Source organism: Capricornis sumatraensis, chromosome 3, assembly GCF_032405125.1.
Source record: "Capricornis sumatraensis isolate serow.1 chromosome 3, serow.2, whole genome shotgun sequence".
In the NCBI taxonomy this organism is placed as follows: Eukaryota; Metazoa; Chordata; class Mammalia; order Artiodactyla; family Bovidae; genus Capricornis; species Capricornis sumatraensis.
Genome location: NC_091071.1, coordinates 151,616,787 through 151,641,528, shown reverse-complemented (window position 1 = coordinate 151,641,528; position 24,742 = coordinate 151,616,787). Strand labels below are relative to the sequence as shown.

At 44.8% G+C, this 24,742-nt stretch overlaps 1 protein-coding gene across 1 annotated transcript in view; it reads left to right on the top strand.

Annotated features, from left to right (window-relative positions):
- Positions 1-24,742, top strand: part of NHEJ1 (non-homologous end joining factor 1) — an 89,787-nt gene that overhangs the window by 16,140 nt on the left and 48,905 nt on the right. The window lies entirely within an intron of this gene.

The following is a 24,742-nucleotide window of genomic DNA, read 5'->3' as shown; positions in this document are numbered from 1 at the left end:
ACATCTTCACGTAGAGCATTTCCTAGGACAAGGGGCTGAGAGGCCCCTTTAGGAATGGTAGCCCCGTCAAGGATTTGGGGGCTCTGACTACACGCCAGTCAGATCAGTGTTGAGGAGGAAGTTTAGGATGAGTGGGCTGGCATGGCCCTCGCTCAGCAGGGTCCACTGGAGGGAGTTCCTTCTCCCGGCCCTGTCCGTGCCTCCCTCTCTTCATCTGGTTGCCATCAGGCCGTGTGGCTGCTGGCGTGCTCTTTATTTATTTATCCCAGTGTAATGGGGTGAGGAGGGAGCTGGCCTAAGGCTGGCATTCCGAGGCCATGCCACGAGCCACAGGCGGTTTGCATGGGTGTGTGAGTCACTGGGGCTGCCTGCTGCTCAAACCAGAGGCGGCCGGCTCAGGGACAGCAGGCAGCCCAAAATAGAGCCCCGCCCTCTGCAGCTGGCAACCCCTGGCTGGGAATCAGCCCCGGACTCCGAAACCTGGGCAGTTGTGTGAAGTTGGCTTCCTCGGGGAGGGGAGCCTTCTCAGAGATAGAGATTTTGCAGTTCTTCTTCTCTGTCTTCAGTGGAGAATATATTCAGCATAGCAGTTACTCCCATGACTGCTTTCTGAATGCCTTGTCAGACTTAAATAATCTGTTCCATGTAATTCCTTAATCAATTTCTTTTTTTGTTTGTTTATTTTTTTCCACTTCTTTAAAAAAATTTTTTCTTATATATATTTTATTGAAGTAGAGTTGACTTACAATGTTTCAGGTGTACAGCAAGGAGATTCAGTTATACATATACATATATATTATTTTTGAAATTATTTTCCATTATAGGTTATTACAAGATATTGACTATAGCTCTCTGAGCTATACAGTAAACCTTTGTTGCTTGTTGCATATCTATTTTTTAAAGTAGAAATCTACCATTCTATTCATACTAAGTCAAACAAGTGGAATCTAATGTCATAAATTTTTTTAGTTAGGCAAATATTCATGTTTTCTATAATATATATTGCACACATTATTTATAAATATGTATACAAAGGCTTTTCTACCATGCTTGATAATAAACTTTTTATTTTGTGTTGGGGTATAGCTGGTTAACAATGTTGTGAGAGTTTCAGGTGAACAGCGAAGGGACTCAGCCATGCACATAGATGTATCTGTTCTCCTCCAGATTCCCTTCCCATCCAAGTTGCCACATAACACTGAGCAGAATTCCATGTGACCAATTTCTTTTATATAGTTCTAGTTCTACAGCTATAATTCATATTGATTTTGCTGCCATGTCCTTTGTGTCTTGTCTAGCTTTAGGTAGTATTTTCATCCCTTGTCTGGTTTCAGCCTGATTCTAGAGCAGAGACCTCAAGCTCTGAAGATCTTCATGCCTGCTCTTACAAAGCTGGAGCTTATGTCAAAGACACTTGGGGAAGATGAGGAGTCCTTTCACCTGAAAACTGCTCTCCTGTTAAGTTCACAGACAACTTCTGCTTGGTTTCCTTGGCTGGCTCTCCATCCTTTCGCTGGCCCTCACATGCTAGTGTTTCCCGGGGCTGGTAACCCTCCATCCTCCCACTCTTCACTCTCTCTGGTGATCTCATCCAGACCCCAGCTCCAGCTATCACTAGCACAGCCCTGAGTACTGGTTTTCTATCTCCATTAGGTTTCAGGCTCATAGTTCTTTCTGCATCTTTGACATTTCCACTTGGATGCCCCACAGGCAATACCCTAAACATGTACAAAATTAATCATCTACTGCCCCAAACCCAGTTCTCTTCTATATTCCTTATCTTGGGGAACTGTACCACTATCTGTTTAGTTTTCTAAGCTAGAAACTTGGGAGTTATCCCCTCTTCTCTTTGTCCTTACTTCCAGAGCCTAACTTGTTAACCCCTTAAACATTTTTTTAAAATTTCTTTGTTTTGGATGCCCTGGGGCCTTCTTGCTGTGCACAGGCTTTCTCTAGTTGTGGCGAGTGGGGGTTTCTCTCTAGTTGTGGTGCATGGGCTTCTCATGGTATCTTCTCTTGTTGCAGAGCACAGGGCTCCAGGGCAAGCAGCCTTCCATAGCTGCATCCTGCAGGCTCAGCAGTTGCAGTTTCCGGGCTCTAGAGCACAGGCTCAGTAGTTGTGGCACACGGACTTAGTTGCTCTGTGCTGTGTGGGATCTTCCTGAACCAGGGATCAAACCTGTGTTCTGTGCGTTGTCAAGTGGACTCTAAACCACTGGACCAACAGGGAAGCCCTTGTTAACCCTTTTTTGAATCTACTCTTTTTCTCTGTTCCAACTTCCATTGCCTGATTAGCCATTATCTGCCCCATTTTTGGTTTGACCGTGTCACAGCTTCCTAATTTGTCTCCCAGTTAGTACTTATTTCCCTCCAATTGGACTGGAAGTTATGTCAGAGTGGTCTCTTTGAAACAGAAACCTGATGATGTCACTCTCCTGCTTAAAGTCCTTAACTGGTTCCCAGTTGCCTGCAGAAAGTGAAAGTGTTAGTCCCTCAGTCGTGTCTGAATCTTTGCAACCCCATGGACTGTATCCCACCAGGCTCCTCTGTCCATGGGATTCTCCAGGTAAGAATACTGGGGTGGGTTGCCATTCCCTTCTCCAGGGGACTCTTCCTGACCCAGGGATCAAACGTGGGTCTCCTGCATTGCAGGTAGTTTCTTTACTGTCTGAGCCACCAGGGAAAGTTCAAACTCCTTGCTGCCACACAAGATGGTTCATGATGTGGTCCTGCTGACTTCTTCAGCCTGACCTTATGTCTTTCCCCAGTAGCACCCCGCCCTTTCATCATGTTCAAGTATTGACAGCTTCCTGTCCATACATCTCGTGATCCATTAGCCTGATAGTCTCTTCTTTCTTATCCTCATGGCAATCTCTTGTTCAGCTTTCCCAGCTCCGCACTGGTGTCATCCCTTTCTTGAGTCTCCCATGAGAATTTTTCCCTCTCTCAGTCTGCTCTCCAGGCATAAGTACACTACCCTGTTATCCCTACAGCCCCTTGTACTTTTTCTTTTTGACTATACCACATGGCATGTGGGATCTTAGTTCCCCAACCAGGGATCAAACCTCTGCCCCTTGCAGTGGAAGTGCAAATCTTAACCACTGGACCACCAAGGAAGTCCCACAGCCCCCTGTACTTACCACTGCTGTAAAATTTGTCAACAGGGAGGATGTGGAAATGAAAAGGAAGGGTAAGAAGGCAGAGGACAATTGAGTTGGCTGATCTTTTCTTATTTGGGTTTTTCCTTTAGAATGCTTGTCAATTCCTTTTCCTTAGTATACTTTCTTAACGTGGCTTCCACAGCATGATACTCTCCTGTTTTTTCTGTCTCATGGGTTGTTCCTTCTGGACTCTTTTTTTGGTTCCTTTCCCTCACCTCTTAATGTTGGAATGCCCTAGGACTCAATCCTTGATGCTCTGATCTTTTTTCTCTCCTTTAGTGATCTCATCTAGTCTCATATCTTTAAATATCATTGCACTGATGAATCTCAAATTTAGTTTTCATTCTAGACCTGACCCCCAACTCCAGACTGCCTGCTCAACATTTTGACATGGAAGTCCAATAGAATCTCACCTTTAACATGTCCAAAACTGGACTCCTAATTCTACCCTTCAAATTTGCTTTTCTAAACCCCCCTTCTCATGTTGATGGAAAGGGCTTCCCAGGTGGCGCTAGTGGTAAAGAACCTGCCTGCCAATGCAGGAGACAGTAAGAGACGTGGGTTTGATCCCTGGGTTGGGAAGATCCCCTAGAGAAGGGCAGGGCAACCCATTCCAGTATGCTTGCCTAGAGAATCCCATGGACAGAGGACAATTCATAGGGCTGCAGAGTCAGAAACGATTGAAGTGACTTAGCATATCTAACACAGCACATGTTGATGGAAGCTTCATCCATTCACTTCATAGAGCCAAAAACCCTGGAGTCCTCCTTGGAGTGAAATCTGTCCTTTTCCATCCTATATCCCGTTTATCAGTCTGGTGGCTTTACCTTCAAAGCATATCTGTAATTTCACCTCTGCTGCTACTACTCTTGTCTGAATCACCAGCATCTCTTACCTGAAGTTTTACATGAACCTCTTTATTCGTATCCCTGTTGCCACTTCTTCTCTCTTCTGGGCCCATTACCAACAAAATGATCTTAGTAAAACCAGATCCCATCATGATACTCTCCTGCTCAAAGCTGGCTTCACATTTCATTTATGGAGTAAAACCCAAAGACCTGATGATGGTCTGCAAAACCCTACATGGACCTCTCTTCCCTCTCTGCCCCCATCACTTCACTGAAGCTACACTGAACTTGTTGCTGTTTTTCTACATTTAGAGCATCACCTCCTTTAGGCGTTTATATTCCTATTCCCTCTGCCTGGAATGCTCTTTCTTCAGGTATTTGTATGGCCAAAACCCTCCCTTCTTTTCTGTCTGTGTTAGTTATCTATTGCTGTATAACAAATAACTCCAAAACTTCATGGCTTAAAACAACAAATATTTATCCTCTCACACAGTTTTGAAGGTTGGGAATCTAGAAGTGGCTGGGTGGGTGATTCTGGACTCAAGAGTTTCTTCTGAAACCGCAAGTCAGGATCTCAGCTGAAAAGGCCGTCATCACAAGGGGCTAGAGAATTCATTTCCAAGCTCTCCGATGTGACTCTTGGCAGGGGGTGCCATTTCATTTCCACATGGCTTATCCATAAGGCCACTCACATGACACGGCTCTGGCCTCCTCCAGAGCCAGTAATCAGAGAGGCAGACTGGGAGACCAAGACCAAGAAGGCAGCTGAAGTCTTTTTATAACTTAATCTCAGAAGTGACACCTCCATCTTGACACCATCTTGCTATATTCTTTTCCTTAGAAGTGAGTCACCAAGTCCAGGTCACACTCCAGGGAAGGGTAATTGAAGGGGAGGGAACTTCCCTGGTGGCTCAGATGGTAAAGAATCTGTCTGTAATGTGGGAGACTTGCGTTAGATCCCTGGGTCAGGAAGATCCCCTGGAGAAGGAAATGGCTACCCACTCCAGTATTCTTGCCTGGAGAATTCCATGGACAGAGGAGCCTGGCAGGCTTCAGTCCATGGGGTTGCAAAGAGTCAGACACAACTGAGCAAGTAACACTTTCATGTTTGTTTCTTGAAGGGGAGGCATGTCAAAAAATGTGTAGACATATCTACATGGACTACAATCATGTCCTTGTTCAGGTGTCACCTTCTCAGTGGGTTTACCCTGATTATACTATATAAGATTGTAAGCCACACCCCCACCCTTCTGCACCTGGCACTCCCATTTCACTTCACCATGCTCTACTTTTTATTTTTTCACCATAGCACTTATATTCCATATTAACATCAACTTTATTTTATTATGCTTATGGCTTATGGCCTATCTTCCCCCTGCCAGAATATTTAAACTCAGTGAGGACACGGATGTGTATTTTGTGCACTGGTTTATCCAAAGTACCTAGAACAGTGCTTCCACACATGGTAGGCACTCAGGCAGTATTTGTTAATGGGTGAAGAAATCACATCTTCTCACTTTTCCTTATTTTTACTGTCTTATGAATAGTAAACCATGAGACCATCACCTTTTGGTAGCCTGAGACTTAGACAGTACTGCTATGAACAGATGAGTAGCTTAAGGAGAGGACCACTGTCAGATTCCCGTTCTAGTACCTGCCTTGTTTCTTTGGCACTTAGTTTACTGGGACATAGTCCCAATCTGGGGAAGAAGTATAAACCTTGAATCTTTCATTATTGAGAAATCCTGTGTATGTGTGTGTGTGTGTGTGTGTGTTAGTCACTCAGTCATGTCCAACTGTTTGCAACCCCATGGACTGTAGCCCACCAGGCTCTTCTGTCCATGGGATCCTCCAGGCAAGAATACTGGAGGGTTGCCATTCCCTTCTCCAAGGGATCTTTCTGACCCAGGGATTGAACTCGGGTCTACTGCATTGTTGGCAGATTCTTTACCATCTGAGCCACCAAGGAAGCCCATTGAGAGATCCTAGAACCTATTTTTTAAGAGCCAGTTAAGAAACTAAATATCTCAAAAACCAAAGGAGTAAGAACCTGTCAAAATCCTGGAAGGAACATTAGTCATAGAGCCCGAAGTAAGTTATTAAGTTTCTTCCTTCTTCAGCCTTTCCTGTCTCTGGGCTCTGCTTCCAAGGTTGGAGGGGCTGCTCCTCTGCCACATTTCTGCTCTTCACTATGCAGAGGAAGACATAGCATTCAGAGGACGTTTCTTTCCGTCTCCTTCATGGGCATCGTGAAGAAGGGCAAGTCTAGATGCATGAGAACATCCCCCCTATGACTGTGTGTGTCAGTTCTCTGATCCTTGCAGCTAGTTTGTCCTTATAGAATTCAGTATTGTGCATGTGTACTATGCCAGGTCCTATGAGCATAAATGATGGTGTTTCCATCAAAGAGCTCACTGTGCTTAATGAGTGGTTATAGGGGCCACAGTAGTGGAGTGATTGGAAAAAGCTTCCTGTAAGAGATAGGACTTGAATTGGACTTTAGTTTTTTTTTTTTTTTTTCCCCAGATTTTCCTAGGGAACTATGTGAAAGACATTTTAGGTGGGAAACACATGCACAAAGGATGTAAGTTAACAAGCGTGGGTGAGGATCGGTAGAAAATAAAGTTAGTAAGGTAATACTTGAGTTGTGGAGCAGGGGGCTTAGATGCTGGCCTGGAAGATTGGTGCTTTGTGCTAGTGGTAAATGTTTTGTATTTCTTTTCTGCCTGTAATCCATTTATTTACCCATTTCAGTCCAGTTATTAACATCTGTCATTACATGTAGTGATGTTCAAATAGGGGCACGTCTCCTAGGAGGGAGATAAAGCGCTTCCTGCTTGCAGTTAACTACTGTTACAGAGAGTGGGAAATCATGGGAAGTTTTGACTGTATAAGTGACATATGAAAGTGATCTTTTAGGAAGATTAGGCTGTCAGTGCTTTGCCTATGTGATCTGAAGAATAGTGGTGCCATTGACAGACTGGAAAAATCATGGGTGGGGCTCAATTAAATCTAATCTTGGGCCTATAAAGGAATGGCTTTCCTTATTTAAAACACAAGTCCACCAGTATTTGAGGTCTGGAATTAAAATCTCCAGGGAGGCAGGGATGGCCGCACATGTTTCTCAGCCATATTTCTTCTGAATTTTGCCTTTTCTTTGGGGTTTTCTTGTTGGGATTCCTGTAGTCACCCTTGAGCCCTGCTATCAGGGCTCACCACTTCTTTTTGTCCCAAGAATGTATAGAAAGGTCTCTTTGTTTATTTTTCTTTTACAAAGTTTTATAAGGGCCTATACTTTCAAAAGGAAATGTCTTAAAAATATGAAAAAAACCCACCAAAAATCAGAGGGAAAAACTAAAAGGAAATTGATATAGGAAATACAGTGGGTTAAAATTACTCATTTCCAGAAGGTAGGCTCTCTGACTCTGGGAATCCCAATAGTGAAGGGCTCTGTCACATTTAAATTCTCTTATCTTGAGTGAAAGTGTAGTCGCTCAGTAGTGTCTGACTCTTTGTGACCCCATGGACTGTAGCCCACCAGGCTCCTCTGTCCATGGAATTCTCCAGGTCAGAACACTGGAGTGGGTCGCCATTCCCTTCTCCAGGGGGTCTTCCCAACCCAGGGATCGAACCTGGGTCTCCCACATTGCAGGCAGATTCTTTACCATCTGAGCCACAAGGGAAGCCCTGTCTTATCTTAACACACTCAAACCCAGATGACTGCATGGGATAGGTATAGTATAGAAACATGTGTGTCAGACTGGATAAAAGACAGCAGGGTTTGTAGGGGCCTGTGGGAAACTAGATGGTGCACATCTAGATACATCTAGACCCAGCCTGGCTGACACAGTATAACAGACACTGCTCGCTTCATTCAAAGGAAGTTACCCACTCTTCTAAAATGAAAACCACTTTTTTTTTTTTTTCTGTTTAGCTTCACCAAATCCATTTGGTTTTAACCTCTGGTCTGAGAAATCCACTTAGTTCAGAATTGAGTCATGAGGCAATGATCACTGATGCCTTATTTCTGGCAAATATTGAGTCTTTTTAGGCCTAACCTATAAGCTTCATGGGCTTCCCAGATGGTGCTAGTGGTAAAGAACCTGCCTGCCAATGCAGAAGACGTAAGAGACATGGGTTCGACCCCTGGGATGGGAAGATCTCCTGGAGGAGGGCATGGCAACCCACTCCTGTATTTTTGCCTAGAGAATCTCATGGACAGAGGAGCCTGGTGGGCTACAGTCCATGGGGTTACAAAGAGCCAGACATGCCTGAGCATTCACAAATACAATAAAAGCTTCACACACCTCTGGAACATCTTGCCATGATTCACACAGTTGAGTTTCTCCCCTCATCCCCTAATAGAGGAACAGTTTCATAAAAGTCCATTCATTTCAGTATGACCACTTACCATAAGCCTTAGCTTGTTGAAAAAATAGTCAATGCCTTATATATAATCAGTTAATTAAAAAAACATGAGATGAGGATCTTTTTAAACACATGTTGAATTTAAATTGATTATAAAACATAGAAGTGAGAATGTTCAGGAAAGAGTTAAAAGAAATAGAGTTGAAGCTTAGGTTGATAAAAGGACCCCTAGAAATAGATTTGGGACTATTCTACAAAGGAGCAGCATTTGAAGGCATTAGAATGGAAGCGTCTTTTACTGGGAACAGCATGGAGAAAAGAACAAAATCCAGTGATTGAGATTTGGGGAACAAATGCAATTGGAAGGTCGTAGGAGCTAGTGAAGAAAATGTGGGTGAGATAGGAAGGGAATCTGGGTAGAGGAGTAAATTAGTTAAGGAAAGGGAACTAGCAGTTATCTAATACATACTGCCTGTGCTAGACACAGTGATAGGTGCTTTAGCTAAGGTATAACTTTTAATCCTTACAACAAACCCATGAGGTTGGTGATATTATCCTCATCTTAAAGAAGCGGAGGCTCAAAGGCTAAGTAATTTGCTGCAGGTCACTTCAGGTCATGGAATTTGTGTGTTGTTTTTTTTTTCAAATCCCTTGCTCTTCCCATCACTGGGGAGGGGATCCACTGTGCTACACACAGGAGAGAGGCCAGACTGACTGCCCGAGGAAAGATCGTCATGCTGTTCGGGATCTTGGGTAACATCAGCAGATTATAGGCAGCTAAAGAAGGGTTGATTGATATGACGGAGACAGTGAATATAGAACTTTCACTGGGAAGTTTCACAGTGAGAAGGTAATGAGAGCCAGCTGGAGAGCTAGAAGTGGCCCAACAACCTCTCTTTTTAAGATGGGAAGAGACATATGTGTTTGAAAACGAAGGATAAGCCACTGGAGAAGGAAACATTTATGCCGGTGACGTGAAAATGACAGTGTGAAAGCAAGGCTCTACGGAGTGGAGCAAAGCGAGGGGTTAGGCCTTCCTCTGGGATTTGCAGGTGGAGTGAAGGCACAGGTGATATTTTGAAGATTGGGGACTTGATTTCTGCCTATTTCCATCTTCTTTCCCCAGGAGACATAGCCTTTTCATCTAGGAATTTTGCAGTTCTTTCCAAGGGCATTTAATTCTCCTAACTTAAAAAGAGCATCAGATGGTTCTGTGATGTTTCTGTAATGCCAGAAACAGTGAAACAGACAGAAGTCAAAGTATAAGCTATATTCTTTCCCTCGTCTGAGCTCCCACAATGCTTTGTATCTTTCCTGTGTTGCGTCTCACTTTGGCCTTGTATATGAGAATTTCTATACTTATCGCCCCTTTTAGGTGATAAACTCCTTCAAGGGCAAAACTGTCTTGCTCATTTTGTTTCCCTTCTGAGTCTACAGCAGTGCCCAGTAGTAGGAGGTCCAAAATAATGAATGCTTGTAGCTCAGAGGTCTTGGCATTGGAGAAGTTTCTCCCGTTGTTCAATGTCTCTGGTTATAGAAATGAAGAGAAAAAACAAAAGTATCAAATGACTTACCTTTAAGCTTTGCCTGATCTATAGACTTTATAACTTCAGCCTTATACCCATGTTCTCTTATGATGGCTTTTGCTTGTGGGTGAAACCTCCTTTGGATAGCAAGCCACAGTGAAACATGAGACAGGGAGGCCTGGCATGCTGCAGTCCATGGGGTCGCAGAGTCGAATATGACTGAGCGACTGAACTGAACTGAACTGAAACATGAGAGTGAGACTGAGGTCTGTAAGTTGGCAGCTCACCTGTCCAGTGTTTAGGGCACAGACGGCAGGATTCTTGGGTGTCCTTGCTATCTCTTATAGTGAAACGGTCAAGGGGAAATTGCCCCAGAGTCTCAGAAAGCATTTTTTTCAGTCTGTGTGGGAGATCTTTGGTCTATTTGTTTGTTGTTGTTGTTTTTTAGTTTGGAAATTTAAGCTCTATGTGGACAGTACTTTTTAAGCACCAGTGAAAATATTAAACAACATGGAGTCATACTGAAAAGTTAAAACGTGGTCTCTGTCCTTGAAAGTTGGACTTTTGAGAGATTAGGCATATTTACACTATGCAAAGAATATTCTAAATACATAAAATATATGTTGTCTGAGAGGAGCAATAGATTCATTTGGGTGGCATCTGGGTTTCATACCAGGCTAGTTTGGGTAAGGTATTTCTGGAAGAGGGAAATCTTGAGCTAAAATTTCAGAGGGATCTTGTAAGGTGATAGGCTGTTGAAGGAAAGACATGTCTAGGGACTTTATTCAGTTATGCAATCTGAGAAGCTCTCCCCGGATATGGTGGTTTGAGGGAATCCTGCAGGCTTCCTTCATAGCTCAGTTGGTAAAGAATCTGCCTGCAATATAGGAGACCCCAGTTCAATTCCCCGGTCAGGAAGATCTGCTGAAGAAGGGATAGGCTACCCACTCTAGTATTCTTGGGTTGCCCTTGTGGCTCAGTTGGTAAAGAATATGCCTACAATGTGGGAGACCTGGGTGTTATCCCTGGGTGGGAAGATCCCCTGGAGAAGGGAAAGGCTACCCACTCCAGTATTCTGGCCTGGAGAATTCTATGGACTGTATAGTCCATGGGGTCACAAAGCGTCAGACACGACTGAACAGCTTTCACTTTCACTTTTTCTTCTAACTCTTTGGCATCTGTTACTCTTACACGTGAAGGCTGAGCAGTTCTAATGCTGCTTCGAATCTTTTACTTCAATGAAATCCTTCCAGCTTGGTGTAAGTGAGGCTAGGAATGAAGAGGCACTTTTGAGACAAGGATGCTGCTGCTGCTTGGTGTAAAGAAGGAATAGTCAGGAACTTCCCTGGTGGTCCAGTGGCTAAGACTCTGTGTTCCCAATGCAGGGGCCTTGGGTTTGATCCCTGATCAGGGAACTAGATCCCACATGCAGCAACTAAGACCCGGCACAGCCAAATAAATAAATAATAATAATAAGAAGAAGAAATAGTCATTGAGCATCTTAGCATTTAGTTCTCTGCAGCGCCCGGCAGCCGGGGAAAGAGCACAGTGAAACTGCTGAATTTAGTGGGTACCTAACGAGATGCTAGTTTCAAGAAGAATATCTCCCCAGATTGGGGTCATCTCTGATACTGAGATAAATAATAATCGATAGAACCTGGGTGAGATTAGCTATCTACAGAAGGAACCCATCCATCTGTTTGTAAATATATTGATTCTGAGATGAGGTTACACATCTCAAGGGCCCAGGCTAGTACCTTAAGAAGGAAATCATGGTTGAGAAGATTAGAGCTGTAGAATTTTAAGAGCGGGAAGGGGCTTTATCAATCTAAGGATATATCAAAGCTCTTTGTTTTACTCATAAGGAAATTAGAGCTTGCAAAGATAAAAGAAAGTAATGGAAAATCAGTGGTAGATGGGCACCAGGATCCAGGGCTCTGCACTTGCCGCCCAGTATTCTTCCATTGTGTCCCATTGCCTTGCTACATATTACACAGCTACACCTAGAACTTCATGTGGGCACTAGGCAAGACTGAGACCCATCTATGAGCAGTAGGGAGACTCCTAACTACCTCATAACTTAATTACAAGATGGGGAAGTGGCCATGGCTAGAGAGCTGCCCCAAGAACTGCCTCATTGCTTGCTCCACATCCTTTTCTTCTCTTTGTCTTGCACACCTGTAGGCTCTTATAAGCAGTTTGAGAAAAGCTGTTATACAATTAATTCATGAAGTCTGAGGAGATGCACTAACAAAGGTCAGAATTGCATAGAATGTAGGAAGAGAAAAACCAGGGAGTGACAGTTGGTTAATTTGCCTACCCCAGTGCTGCAGCAGTGCTAGTGTGAAATAAGAATGAATGGCCAGCTTTTTCTGCAGTGTATATGAGCTAGTCCATAAAGTCATTTGTTGTTTTTGCCTTTTTTCTGTGTTTAGCAAGGAGGGCTCTCGGTTTTTATCTATCTTCTCAGGAAAAATCAGCACAAGGTGTATCAGCCAGTGGAATGGTTATAGCCCCCACCTCATAAACTAATAAATTGGCATTTTAATTTCTAAATTGGTCTCTTGTGATTTTAGTTAGTATCAGTCAATCCTCTGAAGTCTGATTATCCCTAAATTAACCAGTGAAGACCAAGTTAGAGACTCTGGACCTTTGGTGACGCCTTCAAAGTATAGACTCCCACAAGATGCTGCTTTAGCAGCCATTCAGAGTCTCTCAAACTGTATATCTCTTTCCCTGCTTCAACACTTCTTATTGAAAGCCCTCAATCTCAGGGGCTGCTCTAACTCTTCCTTGGAATATCAGGGTGATTTTAAATGCACCATAGATCAGTCCTCGGAGAGTGCTTATTGAATGCTCTGCCTTTTGCTCAGTGTGATAGATGGACACGTGGCCCCTTTCATTGAACCTAACATGTACAGTAAGAAATCCTCCCATCAGTTTTGAGGCTTTGCCCAGCTGGAGAAGCTCTTTGGATGGTGAATGGGAGGTATGAAATGCTAACTGGAAGGGAGTCTCTCTCAGCACTCCCTTAACTCGTAGCTTTCCCTTCTTTGACTTCACCCACCAGCGGATGGGGAAAATATTGGTGCCCCATTGTCTCGCTCATGCCCATTTTAGGAAATTTAGTGTCAGAGGACTTACTGGAGTTTTGTTCCCCTGATCTATCGAGCCCTGATACCTCAGAGTTTGAGGATTGGTTCTGGCTGTACTGATCTGGTCAGAACTGCCTGGCTCAACCAGCAATCAACTGACACACAGACCCCATAGCCTCTCTCTACTGAATCAAATGGCCATTGTACTAACCTCGTATTGAGGCTCAGAATGTCAGTTTCAAACTTGTCCTCATATATAAATATAGGTCTCTCTAGATATAAAAAGTGAGAGAGTCTGTAAGTTGCTTTTTTTTTTTTTTCTATACCCCCTTTCATGGGGAAAGCTAATGAGATGCATATCATTAAAGACCCGATGTTTTGTGGGACGGAGCCTTTTAAACTGGATGTGCCTGGCTTAGTCATGGCAAATATTTACCAAAAAAAAAAAAAGGGACATACCATATAAAATTAGAGTTCTGAAAATAGTACTGAGAGAGGGAGAAAGAAAAAAAAAAAAAACCCAGGACAGAAAATACAGGCCAGTCTGTTTGGGGAAAAGGGAAAAAGAGATAAAATGAGAGAAACCTCGCAGTAAAAACAGCATCTTGGTAAACAGACTATAAAAAAAGTTGTGACCTGCTTTCTGGCAGGCCTGGCGGCTGTCGAGCGGGTGAAGGTGGCGGAGCTGGCGTCTGTGTGGACACACGGTGCCCCGGGCGCACGGCTCCCCTGGCCGCGCAGGGCGTTAAATTTAGCCACATAATGATGGGCTTGAGGACAGCCTCTTGTTGACCACACCATAATTACTGCTTCGCTTTATGAATTTTATTTTGCTTATTCTGTTTCCTCCTTCTTTGGCATGAAGGAGGCTTGGAGTGGGGGGGAGTCCCGCCCCCACACCCCTCCCCTTACTGGACAAATAAGTCTTCATAGAAACTTGGACTCTTGAGCCATCAGGGTAAAGAGTAAGCTCCCTTAATGAATCAGAAAGGGAGGAAGCTTTCCTGGTCCCCCAGGCTCTTGATGAATCCTCATAAAGTCATAAGTAGGACTTGCCAGCCCTACTTCAGAGTGCTCTTGGAGAAAATGTCCCGAAGTCTCTGGTCTTAGAAGACACTCTCCTGTGAGTCTGGGAGGTAGACACTCTTACTCTGTTTATACCCTGAGAGCTAGACTAGCAGGTGCTGTCGGATGTTTGTTTGGGTCTTTGGTCCTTGCTCCCTAGCTGGCTGCTAGAAGTTTAGTTTTAACAACATTCTGTGTCATGAAGAGGTGCACTATTTTATATATGTTAGTCTTGGTGATAACTGCGTTCTTAAAGCCGAGACTCTAATATAATTGACTCTTCAGATAACTTAAAAATACATGTTGAGAATAAGTTGTTGAAACCTGAGATATCGTTCTTCTTGGGCCCTCGGAGAGGTGCCAGTCTTCTTGATTTTAGAGTTAAAATAGCATCATTGGCCAGAGCATACCATGGGCTTTGTTGGAATGGTGCTCTGAGGCCTAGCTTTACCTACCACTCCCCAGAAGTATGCCCTTGGTCTTGGACCAAAAGTACTGTATTGGGAAGAGAAAGTAGGCTGTAGAAGAGGCATAGGAAGAGCTGTATGGAGAACGTACTGGGTCATGGGGGGTGAAGTTCTTGACTAGTGACCTAGGCTGGCAGCTCCCTATGGCCCCACAGTGGCCCTCCAACTGAGGAAGTGGTGGAAAAGGAAAAGCAAACAGGGGTTGTGGTCAGGGTACTGGCTTGTCTCTCATTGGCCAGGACTGTCCTGTTTGTGTGTTAGGGGTGGTTGGGCTCCTCCCGAAGCCAGGCAAGAACGTGTCAAGGAGAGGCTTCTTGCAGCTCTTGTTTTCCCAAAACAAAGGAAGCTTCTTGCATTGCTGGAAGTCGCGTGCTTGGATGCTGAGTTTGTTATTGCCTGATAACCTGGCCACCAACTCCTGCCCTCCTCTTCACCCCATGCAGCCAGTGGCCTAGGGGGAGCAGCTTCCTGTTCCGCATCCTCCACAGCAGATTCCCTCTTTATTGTAACCAGAAGAGGGGAAAGAGCTGGTCCTCCTACCCCCAGACCTCTCCTCTTCTCTTGCCGTGAAACCTTCTAGAATGGTGCTTTTCAAAGTAACCTGGTCTTACTGTGCACAGCTCGTTGCAGCACACGCCACACATGACAGGATCAACAATGCTTGAACCGTTTTATACCCTGTTCACTGAGGTGAGTCCTCTGAACTTGAGTTCGGCTGTCATGGCAATATCAGGTTCTATACAGACTTTCAGATGCTTACACTTAACTTCTGTACTTAGCCTGTGTGTGGTAACAAGGAGCCCATGGACCAGTACCAGTTTACTGATAACACTTTGGATAGCATTATTCTAGAACCAGGAGACCTAGTGAGTTACAGCCATTCCCTACAAGACATAGAGGTCCTACCCTAGACCTGTCCAGTGGGGGATGAACATAAAAATAAGTTCTCAAGGAAATTTCAGGCAGTAAGAAATAATCTGATTTCAACTGCCCGTGATACTCAGGTGTAAGGCTGGACTGGAGGATTAAAGGTTTCTTTCCCAGTGCCAAGGTTCTGCCATCCTGAGGTTAAATGCTAAGGCCAAGAGATAAAGTTAATGGCCATGATGCTTTCCCCTTAGGGTATTGATTCTAAGCCTTAAACTGTGGCTCTAGGTGACTTAATGAGGTAAAGAAAGAAAAGGAGGGGTGTTTTCCATACACTTCATTTGCTAGTCTGCCATTATCATCCAGATATGAGGTCTTTCTTATACAGATTGATCATGTGTCTGGGCAGTATTATCGTAGTCTTCTGTTAGGAGGCCCCCAAATTGTTTCTAGAGGTTGAAAGATCTAGGATTGAGAAGAAAGTAAATATTGGCAAACTTGGTGGAATTCGAGTAAGAGATAAGAAATGGGCCTTGGGTTAGAAATGTGAACTCTTGGCTGGGTGACCCGACAGTCCTCATTGGAGAGTGGGGGCTGGGTGGGGACGATACTCAAGAAAGGACAACAAACCAGATGGAAGCTCCTGATTAAAGTAAATCTGGTCACGTGTGCCTGCTGAAAATTAATCGGTCACTCCCTATTGACCTTAGGATAAAGTCCAAGCTCCTTAGTGAAACCATGAAGGCCCGTATGATCTGGCCTCTGTCTGCCTCTCCCACTCTTTTGCTAGGCCACAGTTCAGTTCAGTCACTCAGTCGTGTCCAACTCTTTGCAACCCCATGAACTGCAGCACTCCAGGCTTCCCTGTCCATCACCAACTCCCGGAGTTTGCTCAGACTCATGTCCATCAAGTTGGTGATGCCATCTAACCATTTCATTCCCTGTTGCCCCCTTCTCCAACTGCCCTCAATCTTTCCCAGCATCCAGGTCTATTCTAATGAGTCAGTTCTTCATATCAAGTGGCCAAAGTATTGGAGCTTCAGCATCAGCCTTTCCAGTGAATATTCGGGACTGATTTCCTTCAGGATTGACTGGTTTGATCTCCTTGCAGTCCAAGGGACTCTCAAGAGTCTTCTCCAACACCACAGTTCAAAAGCATCAATTCTTTGGTGCTCAGCTTTCTTTATGCTAGGCCACACTCACCCCCAAATCAACACTTCCAAATCTGTACCCCTAAACCCATCCCCGATCTTCACTTCAGTCCAGTGAACTATGGTCAGCTCCTCGAGCTCATTGTTGTCTTGTCTCTAGTCCTGGGCATGTGCTCGTCCTTCTGGAAGTGCCCTGCCAATCAGCAGCAAAGCCTTCTCATCTGGATGACTGCTGTTCACTGTTTGGGTTTCAGAGAGGATGTCACTTCTGCCAGGAAATTTTCCCTGGCCCTCTGAGCTCAGGTTGAAAAGTGAAAGTCACTCAGTCATGTCCGACCAACTCTTTGCAACCCCATGGACTACACAATCCGTGGAATTCTCCAGGCCAGAATACTGGAGTGGGTAGCCATCCCCTTCTCCAGGGGATCTTCCCACCCCAGGGATTGAACCCGGGTCTCCCACATTGCACACGGATTCTTTACCATCTGAGCCACCAGGGAAGCCCAAGAATACTGGAGTGGGTAGCCTATCCCTTCTCCAGTGGATCTTCCCAACCCAGGAATCGAACCAGGGTCTCCTGCATTACAGACGGATTGTTTACCCGCTGAGTCACCAGGAAGCAAAAGTTAGTTGTCACCCGCCCCCTCCCCTTTTTTTAAGGCTGCTTGTGCATCTTGTAGGATCTTAGTTCCCTGACCAAGGATCCAACCTGGGCCCCCAGCAGTGGAAGCATGGAGTCCCAACCACTGGACTGCCAGGGAATTCTCTAGTTGCCCTTCTTATGTGTGACTTTATTTGTTCTATCATAGGCCCTAGCAACATTGCACTGTAAGTACTAGTTTTTCTGGCTCCTTCTACTACATGGTAAGTTCCCCAAGGGCAGGGATATTATCAGTCTTGTTTAATTTGTCTGGTCCATTTTAAGTACTCAGCAAATTTTTTGGTGCTATGTATTCTGCAGAGAATTTTTGCCTTTATTATTTAATTTGATTCTCATAACTATCTGGTGAAATAAGCGGGTTTCATTGAGGAAAATTCAACGTAAATATATTGATCACCTACTCAGATTTTTAAAAAGGCTATATAAAAAGAGAGAACAAACTTATGTATGAAAATTTTGTTTTCACTCCCCTCTGGCCACTTCAGAATAAGGAGATATAATGGATTGGCTCAGAGAAATTTAATGACCTTGTGTCCACAAGTCATTGCAGTTGAAGCCAGACCTCATCCTTTGACTTTCTAGGACAGCTTTTCCACTATCTCACACTGTCTCAGAGACTCTGTTCTAATGAAATATATTTGAGAAGGGAGGATACTCAAAGAGTAAAAAGCGTTCCTGTGACTCCCCTTATATGTGTCCACTGAAACACAGGTCTGAAATGATAGAAAAACGGCCAAGCCCCAAACCCGAGCATCATCACATAGAAGGTCAAGGAAAAATGTTAGGACCATGGGATGTGGACATGACCTGAGACACAGTTAGAGGGGAATCCTCTCTCTAGAGGGGAATCTCTGTATCTAGAGAAGGATCTAAGAAACACTGCCGTTTTCAGCTGCCAAAATGTTTCCCTTGGGGCTACCCTGGGAACAGGATGGCCGAGTCCGGTGAGAACAGAATGGGGTGGGATACTTTCTTGCTCACCCTCTTCCAGCTCTAACAATTTCTCAGCCACTGAACAAGTAAGGCAGAGCTGGAACCATTCAGGCTGCCCCTTGGTCCTTTTTTATCCTTCAGCTCTTGGGAGCTGGAGGGAATTGGTATCACCCAAATCAGTGGAAACCTTGTCTGTAGGCAGAGCTGGCCACAAGGCCAGGTTTCAAAATTATCCCTGCACCCTAGCTGTTGGGTAGGGAAGAGCACGGCCGGGTTCTCTTGCCAGCAGGGATCAGTAAATTCTAGCCATACAGGACCCAGACGTTCTTTGTCCAGCAATGTTTTCCCAGTGTCTCCTGGGGAGTGATTCAGGGCCAAGGTGACAGTGGGTTTGGAGCCTAGATGAAAGGATCGCGGGGACCACAAGACAAGATCCCTTGTGTGGTGGCCGGCTGGAAAGAGGAGGGAGTGAGTGTGTGTGGAGGTCAGTGACGCAATTCCCCTGGCTTGCAGCGATGGAGGAGGAGAAGGCTCCGCGGGTATGTCTCCTTATAAAGAGGCCCTTACCACATGAAGCAGGGGTGAAGGTGAGCCCACTGTGACTCACCCCGGAAGGGACGCCGTGTGCCTGAGCCCAGAGGAGAGGACTTGTGGATTTCCCACCCTTTCCTTCTATGATTTTATGCGTAATACGGGTTGGTTTAGTCACTCAAGCTGCGCTGCTTCTCTTTCTGTCTTCGAATCCATTCTGTCTCGTCCCCCTGCACCATCCCTGACGTGTGGAGATTCTAAATCAATTTGCTCTTGATTTTTATAGTTTTTTTTTAATCCAAAGTTTGATATCTGTTGATTTCAAGAAACCCAAAGCATTACTAATTGTGTTTGCCTTGGAGAAGATGGCCTGGTGGCTCTTTGCCAAGCATGGTTGTTCTTAGACTATATTTGCTCTTCCTTCTTATCTCCCACCAAGGCAGGTTCATATCCTGGACTGGAATCTGAAGAGATTCTAGGGGCCCCCGAATCCAATTGCCCCTCAGTTGAAAAGCGACTCTAGTCTGGGCTTTATTGAGGTCTGGGACTGCAGAGAGCTCCGGGGAGTGTCCCTGTAATCAGCCAGCCACCAACCCCACACTGCCTTGTAATAAAGCAGCTCTATATTTGTTCTGTTTATAGTCTCCTCTGTAATAATGCCACAGCCCTCACTGTGCTCTCTTTGGGGAGATTTTCTGGGTAATAGAAAATTTTGAAATGTTAAAGAGGGTGGTAGACTCAGAAAAGGTTTTTTATCTGTGATGTGCCTTAAGTTGGGAAGATGCCTGGGAAATCCAGGCAGCCAGTGAGTGCTCATGGGGAGGAGTGTGCTGTGGCGAGTCTGCTGCATGTGAGATGCTGTTTCTCTGGGGACTGTGCAGCAGAAGGGGAGGTGTGGGAACCCTGTGGTTGTAGGTGTGGAGCGCACCACGCTTGCTCGTGGTGCCTCCAAGTGAAGCATTTGGTCGGAATGGGGAGTGTGAGAGGTGTGCAGAGGGGCCAGTGCAATGATGGAAAACCCTGTTTGGGCAAATTTCAAAGCTGTCAGGTATGTTGGATGGTGAGACTAGAAGGTTAGCCTTTTAAAGCTCACATTCCATTCATTCTTTGACTGCTGTCCCGTCCTCGGGTCCCCAACATTTTCAGGCCTCCAGTGGTGCTGACATTCCTTCTTCCTTCCTGTTCCTTTCAGTTTCTCATCTCTTTCTTTGTTAAACAAGGAAGAAGTTAGAGACAGACTAATCAGGAGAAGCAGTGGACTGGGAGCCACACTGATCTGGGCCAGTGAGAGCCAGCCCGATGGCCCAGGCTGACGCTTTGAAAGTCGAGCTACACGATGAATGCTGGGAGTTGTTGTCGCCAGGGCTCTCGTGAACAATTCTGATTCCTCCTTTTTCCCTCCCCACCTCTACCTCTGCCCACCCCCACCCCCCGGATTCTATAAATACTTTATTATATGGCACTAGTAAAACTTCAAGTATTTCTTTTATTAGAGCTGCATAATATGGTAATTGTGTGACAGAACACAGCTCCGTGAGCAGCCACCACCCTCTTCCTAGGTGTGGCCTCTCACCACCTCAGCTGGGGCTCGGCCCACAGGCCTCTCTGTTCTGCATGTGTGTGTGTGTGTGTGTGTGTAAAGGGGGCTGGGTCAGATTTGCAGACAGAACTAAGGGGTCAAGGCCTTAAGTAGGATCAGGCAAGAGGAGTAAAGAGGTGTTTTCTAGTTTTAAACAAAGTCTGTTTTGGGGTGTGAGTACAGCAGGAATCCAGTGATTAGCATTAATTCCCTGCATGGGGCACTTAACCTGCCTTTCAGTGGTATTGTCATGTGCCATAGAAGTAGGCTTTTTAAAATTTTTTATTTATGTTTTAATTGGAGGATAATTACTTTACAATATTTATTGGTTTCTGCCATACATCAACATGAATAACTTATTTATTTCTGGCTGCGCTAGGTCTTCATTGCTATGTGAGGGCTTTCTCATTGAGGTAGCTTGTCTTGTTGCGGAGCATAGTCTCTAGAGCATGCAGCCATAAGTAGCTGTGGCTCACAGGTTTAGTTGCTCTGCAGCGTGTGGGATCTTCCTGGACCAGGGATCAAACCCTGTGTCCACTGCATTGGCAAGTCAGTTCTTCATCCCTGGACTACCAGGGAAATCTTGGCAGTAGGTTTTGAACTTAGACCCAGAGCCAGGAGTATATGGGTTTCTTTGGTTGACTCTGATTCAGGGTACTTCTCCTTTATTTTTAATAATACTCATCATTCTTTCTGGCGTCTCCTGGGTTCAGAATCTGTAGGTGCTAAAAGAACCCAGGCTCTCTATCTCTTGCTCTTTTGGTGTTAGAACATCTTTTCCCTTAAGCCCAAGTCACTGGTCTCTATATCTGCTTATTTCACAGAAGGTGTGGGGCTGGAAATTCCACAGCCTGTAGGTCTTTCATTACTGTTAATGTGTGACCTGCTAACTGTATTTTGTTGCCTAAATGAGCCTGATTATTTGATTCTGGTTTTTGTCCAACGAAATCTGACTTTGAACCTTCCCTAGCCCTCTACGGTAGCTCTTGAACTAGGTCAGAGTATCCCTACCAGTTCTCTGCATTGAGGATTACTTGAGTTTTCTGCATCCTTACTTCTGCAGAGCTTGTGAACTGGGATTTCTGCCTGGATAGCAGCTAACAGTGCTCTCAGTGCCAGGGACGTGGGCACAATGTTTAGTCCTTTCTTAACTGCCCTTGTGCCCAGTGTTTGCATAGGGGCCAACCCCCAACCAGACTCTGCCATTCAGTCTTTACTCCGCATGGAGTCGTATGGGCATATGCTCTTCCCACCTTTTGGGGCTAGCCAAGGTTAATATTAGACCTTCTAGCTGGGCTGCTGTTCCCGAAAGCCACAGGGTGTTGTTAATATTCATGTGACCGCAGAGGCTCATCCATATTCATGAGGTATCTGCAGCCTTCCTTCGGGCCCTTAGCTTGGAGAAAACAAGAATGATTAGAGTTTCTAGAAGTTAAAACTAACCCTATTTCCTGGAGTCTGTTGAGGAGGAGGCAAATCTTAAGAGTAAATGTCTGGGCCAAGAGAAAAAGGAGTTTTCATGCCAATATCCTGAACTGGTCTGACGACTTAGTGGAGTTGTGCTGGATGGCTGTTGTTCCTGCCATTGTCCTTGTTCCAGTGTGCTGAGTACTGCTGGGTTTAGGTTCTTGTATGAGGTGCTCTGAGGGGTAGGAAACTAGCATTGGTGAGTATTCAGTGAGTGCTAAGGATACAGCAATAGCTGACATGATTCCTGCTCCAAGAAGCACGTGAAAGAGAAGGGGAGATGGTTACGTGTACACGAATCCAAAGTGAGAGTGCTCTTCTGGAGATAACACACAAAGCACTGAGCTAGGACAAATGAGGAAGTCCTTCTTTGTGGGGAAATTAGTGAAGGATTCCCTGGGAGCTCTTGAAAGGAAAGGAAAGTAGAATTTCCTGTGGTTCCTTTAATAACCTTCAACGAGGCGTAAAGCCCCTCTAAATGTTCGCCCTGGACGCCCTGCTTACCAGCCTTGCCTGCTACACCTTTTGTTGGATGCTTTGGCTATTCCAGTCTTATTTAATAGAACTTCTTTTCTCTATAAAGTATACTTGTACTTCCTAGGTGAGAAAATTTCCCCCTTTTTTTATTTCAGATTTAACCAGTAAGAGTTCCCGACTGTGACATAATTTTTGGCATAGTTTGGTTATTTAAAAACATGAACAGAATTCCAAATTATATAATTAAAAGAAGAGGAGGAGAGCCTGAGGCCACCCTTCTATTACAGGATTTTGGTGTCATGTTTGAAAGATGCATAGAGCCTGAGTGCCCATAGGAAAATCAGAACAGTAGTAAGAGTGGTGGAAATAGAATTTTTTTTTAATCCAAGGAAAATAGGATTAATTAAGAGAGTAGATTGAGTCATAGCTCATTCTTTTACATATGAAAAATTGGTGCCCGTAGAATGTGCTTTTTGGCATTTCAAAATTATATTACAAGAAAGGATGAACTTGCATTATAGCAATAAGGATATAGTTGAAGTAGAAAGAACAATTTTTCACCTGACTAGAATGTTACCAGGGAAACTTTGGAAAGTGCCCTGCTAGAATTCTTTAAGACTCTTTCCCTAACCACAGGTGTCATCTTGCCCTGCTTAGAAAGCAATAGTAGAGGGTATGGCTAACCCTAAGATTCTATGGTTAACTCTCTATTCCCATCGATTTGCTGGTTTATGCTACAGCCCAGCAGAAGCTTCTTCCTCTTCTACAAGATGACAATACTTTTTATGGAGCCCCACATATTTCCTGTGGTGACATTTGGAGAAATACTTGCATATAATTTAAGCTGTCAATCCCAGGCAGCCCTACATACTTTCTACTAAAGACCTACTAAATCCTTCTTGAGGTCTGAGGAAGCTGATCTTGGAAGCTGGCATGCAGTTCCTAGAGTTAGGTCCAGTAATGGGTTTTAGGAAAAAAACTCTTCTTCATAAGGAATATGAGGAGGGAATAATATTAACAGTTCTTTTTCTGTACACAGTCATTGTACCACTCTGTGTATCTTTCTCCTTATATCTTCTTATATTTTTTCATTCTCTTTACAAAGTCTGATTACATTTTAGTCTTGATCTTTGCTGTTCACCCAGATATTCTTTAAGATGGGTGAGAAATTGCTAGACTACCTTAAAGAATCAGATAAATGATGCTAAAATGAAGAGTGCTTGAGAGCTGGGTGCTTGTATGTCTTATTCACCACTGTACCTCTGGCTTGTGCCTCCTAGGTGCTACAGAAATATTTGTTAAATGGATGAACAAATGTTTATATTTGTAAGATGAACTGACTGCTCAATGAGCATGTTGCTTATTAGAATGTTTGCCCAGACCATAGTGAGGACCACAGGAATGGTGGAGCAATGCGAAGTATCTAAGTCATTACTTGTTGGTGACACTGCTTTCATTCTACTGTTGGATGACAAAGGATCATGTCATCTTGGTGCAAAATTAGAATTTCTACCAAAACCAAGAAAACCAGTATGATACAGAAATATTTTAAAACTATATAGAACTTATTGACTAGAGTAAGGGCTTGTTGAGTGTTCACAGTTCTCAAATCAGCAAGACTCTTGGAGAAGGAACTTCAGAGACCCGTGGCTGTTAAGACTGGAACTCAGAACCTAGTAAGACGGTTCTGGCTAACTGGAGTTCCTACGATGTTGGTCCAAGGGAACCAGGAGAAGCATGAAGTCCTGAAGTTGTCCATTTTCCATTCCCTTCAGGGCTTGCGATGAATTAAAGAAGGTGAATTTGAGGTCCATCCAGTTTTAGGAGGTAGTGTACGCAGCTGTCAGGAAAAAGACAGCAGGTGGCGCCAAAACATTGTCCTACTTCTGGCACTGGGAGGTAGAGAGGGTTCTCTCAGGGACAGGGAGTGGGGACTGGCTACCTTGGTTGTTGCTCAGGTGAGAAATCCTTGCGGGCTCCGTGTCTGCTCCCTCCCCCTTACCCAGGGTCTGGACCCCCACTCTCCTACTTCAGCCAGAGGACTGGTGAGGAGAGGGGGTTCCCAGCAAACCCAAGAGTGGAGGAGCCCATTAACTTTCTGTCCCTGCCAGGACTGGGTCTCCTTCAGGGCCCGATGCTGCCAGATGCCCTGGTTCCTAAGGCTCTTGCCTCATTCTGTGATCCTCTATTTTTTCCTTTCTGTGAATTTCATTCTATCTTTTGACAGATGTCCATCTTAGGATACCTTTCGTGTTTCGGGACACTTTCCTCATGGGTAGATCTCTTTTTTTCTTTGACCCCAGTTTCTCTGAGAGGCAGGGAGTGGTGACTGGGGAACACTGGCTCCCAGACGAATTTAAACTGGAGGTACTGCCCAGAGGGTGGAGAAGGACAGGGAAAGCTGTTTCATGAGAGGCTCTTTGGTTCTGAGAAGGCGGCAGGACAGTGTCCAGACCATGGGACACCAAAGCGAGTGTCCCGAGTCACCTCGAGATCTGCCAGAACTGAGGCTGGCTCTTTGGCGTCCAGGTGCCGGAGCAGGCCCG